Source organism: Oreochromis niloticus, linkage group LG7 (genome assembly GCF_001858045.2).
Source record: "Oreochromis niloticus isolate F11D_XX linkage group LG7, O_niloticus_UMD_NMBU, whole genome shotgun sequence".
Lineage (NCBI taxonomy): Eukaryota > Metazoa > Chordata > Actinopteri > Cichliformes > Cichlidae > Oreochromis > Oreochromis niloticus.
In genome coordinates, this window is record NC_031972.2 from 23,431,837 (window position 1) to 23,439,937 (window position 8,101).

Genomic DNA, 8,101 nt, shown 5'->3' on the forward strand with positions numbered 1-8,101 from the left:
TGGGGGGAGTGGAGAAGGAAAATCCACCCTCCTCAAAGGCTTACTGGTCTTAAATAGCTCAACGCGGAGCTGCTGACGCTTCTGAGGAAGTTATTATAGGAAAAGAGCACCTCTGTGTTTTCATATGGAATATCTTCTCAATTTAACTCAGTGCTCACCAGGCTTAGCCCCGTGTCACTCATTTTAAAGCAGCTGAACTCTGGATGGACCCTGTGTGTGTTTCAAATATATGTAGACTTCTTTGAACTTGTTGTAGAGCTCATCTATTTTTCAGTGAAATTACGTGTGTGCCTGAGAGAAATGACACTTGAATATGAATCGTTCTGTTTGTTTCCACTTTGTAAATTCAAAGGGTCACTTTATTTGATCTCTTTCAAGTGGGAGAGGAAATCAACAGAAAGTGAGCACACACGGCCAGCAGAGCACACGGATGCTGTCAGATGGCTTAGCTAGAGGAGGCAGCTAATGCACATGCTCTATTGGCCCGTAACATGGACATCTTTTAGCTGATGCTTCAGAGAGTGACTTTGGAAGGATTCAATAAAAGGACTATCAGTGACAACTTTCTGTGCTGCAAATCAAAGACAAGAAACTTTTAAAACCTGCAGTTCCTCGATTGGCCACTTGAATTTGGCTCCAAAAAGGGCTATTTCTCAGACTCCAGTATTACAATATCCAAATTTTAAGAAGAAACACCAAAACAGCAAAAACAAAACAAAACAAAAATTTGTTATTTTATGCATAATTAGAGGTTTGGCCACTTTGAGTGAAAGTGGCCAAACCTTTGTCTTGTTCGCCTTCTGGTTGCACTCAAAAGCAATCATTCTGCAGTCGCACTGGAGAACTTGGTAAATGGAGACAGCAGTATAATGACTTCCCAGTCTTGTTGCCTCTGATATGGTTGCTTCAAAGACAGGAATCAAGTCGGCAACCGCTTGCAGCCGTCTTCAAAGTGAATCAATGTGGTAGGGCAGCAATAAAACAACAATAAGATGGAGTCATGCTGCTATCAGTTTGAGTCTAAATGGGTAGGCAATTACATGCAATCTGCTAGTGACAAACTGGTGAAAATCTCTAATCTCTTGCTGTTTACATATACAGAAATTCACATTAACAGCCAGTGTTTGATAGATTTGCAGCAGAAATTCAAAAAATTCCTCAATAAATAGTGATGTAGTTGCTACAGGATGGCAATTATACTGCAGACCTTGCTCAGCAACCCTGCTTTTATAAAATAATTAGTTGAGTCCCTCATTGCAAGGAGACTTACAAATTAGATGACAGTTATTTGCAAAAATTCACCAATCTGTCTGAGAGTGATTGCAATTAGTCCAAGATAGACAGCAATTGTTTGCCTCCCACCAGGGGAACTCTGCAAATCACCTTGCAGTCACCTGGTGAATGGTCAAACAGAGGTTGACGGTGTTGTTGGCTTGACTTCCGGATCACCACTTTGTTGCTACAACTAGCTGCAATGCAAAATAAATCAGTGCAATCACTGAGCAACTGCACATTTTTCAGTCACAAAGAGGTTTCCTCAATTGTGACTGAGCCATTAAAGGAGTCAGGTGTTTAGTTTATTGAGGTGAGCACATTTAGCCACTATAGCCTTACAAAAAAAAGAAAAAAAAAACACATTTAAAGAACAATATTAATATTAACATTGTGTGGCTAAAGGGCAGTTTCACAGAGATTAGCTTGGATCTCTGTGAAACTGCCTCCGGACTGTATGCCCAAGGAACAAAAGTGCTGGAACAAAAGTGCTGTTTCCCAGTGCTGGTGGTTTTTGATGCATCCCTATCTTTCAGAGTCCATTCAGTTTCCTGAACAAACTGGAGACACAACAATGAAAGCCAAAAAACAAAAAGAGGATAAAGCATAGGTCATTTTGATATTGTTTGACTACGTCTCAAACTATCAGGTGATGCATATTACTGTGGGAAAAATGGAGGAACCACAAATAAACAGAGGAAGCTTTCAAACATAAGGCAAAACTGTAAATTGAAAGAAAATTGAAAAACCTACATGGTCACACTTTTCACTGTTAGTTCTGCACAATCGAGAAGAAGTGGCTGAAATGCAGTGCATCACTTCAGTGGCCTGATTTTGGATTACAAAGGAAATATCCCTCTGTTACAAGCTGAGTCACACAGTCCAGATTCACCTGCACCAAATTACTCGAGCAGCCCAAGGCTGTGTGTCTCACCAGAGCAGGAAACACTGAGCAAGTACAGATCATGGTGGTGGTGGTGGTGTGGGGGGCAAATTGGGAGAGTGGGGGCAGCTTAATTTCGATTTGGAATAATGTTTGGGTATCCACATACTTTTGTGTATGTTTGTGCAATAAACAGACAAATGATCTGTCTTGAACAGAGCTCCACACAAATTATGCACAAAAATAAAGGGCACATGCTGAGAGACAATTAGGTGGTCCACTGCCTTAATGACTTATTTCACCCCCGGTCACTTCTGATTCACTTTGTATCAAAGTACCGGAAACTACATTAACGCTGAGTCAAACCTCCAGGAACCACCTCTGTCTCTCTTTCATTTGCCTACTCTCTCACAAACACACTCACACACTTACAGTACCACTGCATGCACACAGGAAGGGGTCTCTGAGTTTGCGGCCAAGTGACCAAGAATTTACAGGCGCGTTGTACGAACCTGTGGCTGTAAATGTGCACGTGTGTGTGTGTGACAGCGTCTGAGAGAGCGAGGAAGAATAAAAAGGTCCGACACTTGTCTATGAGTGCCTTATTAAGAAGGTGAGAAGTGAGTTCGGTGTCTGGAGGAGGGGGTTAATTGTGCTCTTAAAAGAGGACTTCAAAGCGAGGCTGGTGTCAGAGCTGAGGGGCAGAGGAGTGAGAGAGGATGAAGATGAAGAGGAGGAAGGAAAAAGAAAAAGAGTAACTGATGTTGGAGGTTTAGGGGAACTCGTAGGACAGAGGTTATAACAATCATTTTGAAATGCCCTGAGGAGAAAAAAAATCTTAAAGTCACAGTTAATTAAAAAACGGAACCCCCCCCCCAGTCTCTGCTCAGTGTTACCTCTCTTAGATGTTTTTAGACACAATTTTCAGAAGGAGAGGCTCTTTGGAAAATCAGAGGAAAGAATGCACAAGAGGAGATGTTTCCATCAAGAAACAGACGCAATGAGAAGAAAAATTAGCAATGCTTTGAAGTAACCTGTTGTTTGGTTGAAGACAAGGTGCAGCAGGGCTTCTTCAGCATTTTGATATGATAGAAACTCACTCAGCTGCTCAGTTTCTCTAGTAAGTACGTTTCATTTAAAGCTGTTTTTTTACTAGCAAAAATTAGCACAGATTAACACCCAGATCTACATTTAGCTGATAACTCATTAGCTGCCCACCCATTCAAATACGTTCTGATTAATAAACCGAAAAAGCAAGATGGAAAAGCCAAAGTGCCATACTTCAGGATTCTAGTTGACCAAAAATGTGACATCATGGCTGCTACTTCTGTCATTTATATACAGTCAATAAAAGGTTGACAGTAGTTTTGAGATATAATTCTTAAGTCTACTGGTTCTTAAACTCGGGGAAAGAGCCACTGCAGGTGGGTGTGAATGTTTAGGTAAAAACATAGAGTTGAATATTTATGCTAACCTTTTTAAGTTCAAAATGCTGATTTTCTTTTGAATCTATATCATCAATTTGCATGTTAGAAAAATGTAGAGACCCACTGCTCAGATGGAGGGCTTGCAGTGCTTTCATCACTTGTTGAAGACTAGGGCTGTGTCTTCTTGTTCCCTCACTCACCTAATAGTTTCTGCAAGTCCAAAACAAGTACGAACCACTGATACATCTACTGGGATGTGCCACTCCTGCACAGTTATTTCTGGCTGTTCGAAACTGTGTCTGCCACTAAAACTGATGGCTGTGACACATTTATGGCCATATTTGCCATTTTTGTAAAACTATATGTCAGAACTGATTTTTAATTCTGACTGCAGCTGTCACTATGTATGTACCCTACCTCCTCCTCCTTAATGGGTGGGCCAATCTGAGCAAAACTTTGCACAAAACATCATCACACATACAGTGATTATATGGGGTTTTTTTTGTTTTTTGTTTTAAAAAACATGTCAGATTAATGGTTAAAGCACATTTGGCACATTTGCACATTTGTTATCTTCTCCAGTTAAGTGTCTTTCAGGTGTTATGTTCAACTTTTGTTTCCCATATGCAACTTAAAAGTGCCCAAGATCTGTATCTGAAATTTCTTTGACTTAACACTAAATACACCAAATACTGAATTAGTTGTTCAGTCAAATCTGACTGAACAACTAATTATTTGTATTTTTTTTTCTTTTTAAAAGATGAGCCAGTGTCCGACTGAGACTTCCGAGGAGTCTGATGCTCACCAGTAAGAAAATCCCATTAGCTCCATATCTAGCTGCCATTCTACAGAAGACAGAAAGACGGGCTGTAATGCATGATGGGCTTTGTTGATGGATGTAGTTTATAGCTTCTGTACACTGCTCGTTGGTGTGTCACAATTCAAGTATAATTCATCCATCTATCCATGTTGTTCTTCTTCTGTCACAGTCTGGCTGTGTGGAGTGAGGAGGTGAACCCAAGTGCAGACACATAAAATAGACAAAACCTGAGCGTAACAAAAGGAGCCGTTTATTCAAGGCCGGTGAAACAGTATAAAACAAAAGGCAAAGGCAAAACTAAACCATAACCTAAACTGGGTGAGCTAAACATAACAAAACCCTAGAATAAGAACATGGACATAGAAACCTGACGTGAACTCATACCCCTGGAGACATGGCATGACGTGGAAACAAGGTAGGATAACAGACAATCGGACGAGGAATGAATGAAAACACACCGACTAAATACACACAGGAGGTGATCTGGGGAAGTGGAAACACATGGGGAAACAGCTGATATGAATGAACATAATGACGCCACAGGGGAACTGAAACTAAAAACGATGAACATGGTACACCAGACCTCTTCAAAATAAAACAGGAAACAGGAAACAGGAGACGCAGACATGACATGGGTAAAATGACCCAGGATCATGACAGTCTAAGGAGCTTGGAAAGAAAAGTGTCTGGACTTCTTTAAGTTGCTTGAAGACATTTCAGCTCTCATCTGAGAAGCTTCTTCAGGAGAGTCTTCTCCAAGCACGACATCCCAGTGTACTTCAGACCCAGCCACACACTCAGACAAAAACTGGTTCATCCCAAAGACAGAACTCCTAAACACAAACTTAACAATGTAGTATATGCTGTACAGTGTAGCTAGGAATGCTCAGACCTCTACATTGGAGAGACCAAACAGCCACTTCATAAACACATGGCACAACACAGAAGAGCCACCTCGATGGGTCAAGATTCGGCTGTCCATCTGCATCTAAAGGACAAAGGTCACTCTTTCGAGGATGCCATTGTTCACATTTTGGACAGAGAAGACAGATTGTTTGAAAGAGGAGTGAAAGAAGCCATTTATGTCCACTGTGAACCGCCATCTTTGAACAGAGGCGGTGGCTTACAACACCAACTACCTGCCATCTAAAATCCAGTTTTGAGATCCCTTCGCAGGCGCCTTAACATCCACTCACATCCTGGGCCATCTGACCTCAGGAAATCACATGATAGGGTGGGGCTAGGTTTCACAGCGGGTTCACCCGAAACCTTGGCTGATTGTGACCCACACCCGTTTTCACACCTTGTCTCGTGTGATCAGGTAGAGGATCAACAGGGGGTCCATGTCCCTCTTGGGGGGATACTCCCATAGGGCTTAAATCTGGGACTGTCCACCATTTGACCCTAGAACTGAAGAAGCTTCTTGGATGAGAGGTGAAACGTCTTCAAGCAACTTAAAGAAGTCCAGACGCTTCTCTTTCCAAGCTCCTTAGACTACGATGACCTGGATGACTGAGAACCTTCAAAGACAGGATCGTGACAGCTTCTCCAGTTCAGAGTCACAGGTGGCGAAGAAAATGGATGGATGGGTAATTCAAACAGAGCCCTGGACCAACATGGCTTTTTTCAAAAGTAGACCCGGTGCTTTTTTTGAGTGATGCGGACATATAGCAGCTCATTTGGTGGAACTGCATTGTAGTACAGCATTGTTGTAGGTAGCTGCTATCAGCTCCAATGGCTGCGTAAAAGCGGTAACGCATTGTAGCTGATCCTGGTCTATTCTTTGGGTAATGGGATTGCTAAAAAATATTTGATGAATATTTGATAAATATTTGACGGATGAACATCAGTTTAGAGAACTGTCCCAACAACTAATAGGTGGACTGGCATGAAATGTGACATTCATAATCCCTAGTCATTATCAAAAGTAAAAATAATACTTAGTCGCCAATAAAATGACTAAAAGGAAAGAAAAAGTTTTCAGAAGTTTATATCAGTATCCAAAACTGTTCATTTAAAACATGACAGTAATTGATTCTCTGGTGAGTTTTGGACTGACCTTCTGATTGGTTGTGTTAGATGTTAATTTAATATAACATAGACGATTGGACATTATCATGGTTGCAATTAGGTCTTCTGACAGGCAGCTGTAAAGCAGATGGCAGATTGCAGCTCTCAGACTAAACACTCCAGACCCAGAGGAGACAGATTCACATTTTCTGATATTGCTGCTCTCGGGTAAAAAACCCTTTTTGGTCTCCAGTGTTAGTTACAGATCAAGCTGCTGGCAGTAATAAAGCACTGGACGTTTGCACTACCTAAAGTCAACTATAACAGTGTAAATGTGTAGTTTATATCCAAGAATAAATGTGCTGTATGTGAATGGAAAACCTTGTGACGGCAAAAGCATGACCTCAGATAACTCCCGGTGTTTAAGCCACATGCAGAAAGCTGCACACAGCGACAGGTGGACGATAGCTGGAGTCAGATCACACAGAAAAGCGATGTTAGAACCCTGGAAAAAAATAAAACACTCGTCCAAGAAGAAAGTCCAAAACATTGCTTATACTTCCCAAACAGATTCTTAATCAGCTTTAGAAATTTTCCACTGATTCATAGTCCATCCATGTTATTTCACCTGACACTGATTACACTCCTGTTGGACAGATGGCTTTGCAGCAGTTGCACTGAGGATTTTACCCAACCGCAGCACCAAAAAATGAAAATGAAAATGAAAATATAATTTGTAGCTGAATCAACTTGGCCCACGGCACTTGCGTGTCTTTTTCCCCACAGTTAAAAAAGTATTTCAGTGCTCTTTAAACTATTTGTCTTGTGTAATGATATGCTAGCAGGGTATGTGAAGACAACACAGAGCACGGAGTTCAAAATATTCAGCTGAAAACGCTTTTCCAAATGATTTGCGAATTATTTTAAAATGTTAATAAATAAAGAATGTAGGATATTTTAAAAAAAAACTACTTTTAAGTGAAAGTGCCACAATCACAAGAAATGTGAGGATAGACATAAATCTTTACAACCATGTTGCATCACCCCCCCCATTCCTTGTTTCCTGTTACATAATGCTCAAAATATTTCTAATGGGTAGTAGAACTGGACTATAGGTAGGCCAGTTCACCACTATGAAGCCATGCTGTTGGGATATGAGCAGAATGTGCTTTGGTATTGTCTTGCTGAAATGAAAGCTAATGGAGCTTGGTCTAGAACCTGCATATGTATATCATCGATCATTAATAAGGTATTCAGAGACTTGTAATTTATCCATGTCATGTGCAATAAGGCGCTCACACACCACACCGCTTCACTTTAGTCAAACCTTAATAAAGCTCAGGTCCAGATAGGGCAGCGGGTTTCTTGTTGTGTTTTTTATTTGCATGATAGACAGTTAGATAGTTTAATCTGCTTTATGCAGTGCAACCCGAGGCACTGAAGATCACTGCCATTTAATCATGGCTTTTTGCTTAGGCCATTCCCATTGTTTATTTTATTACTGACTGTAATCGTTGATTATGTTTTCATGTAGATAATCAAAACCTCCAACTGTTTACAGTTTTGCCCACACACTCCTTAATCGCTCAGTCACATCAGAGTGAAAATAGGACAGCAATCTCTGTGTTACTAGGAAAAACTGGTGGTTTCGGGGTGACTGGACAGAATTTTAATTTTTTTTATTTTTGG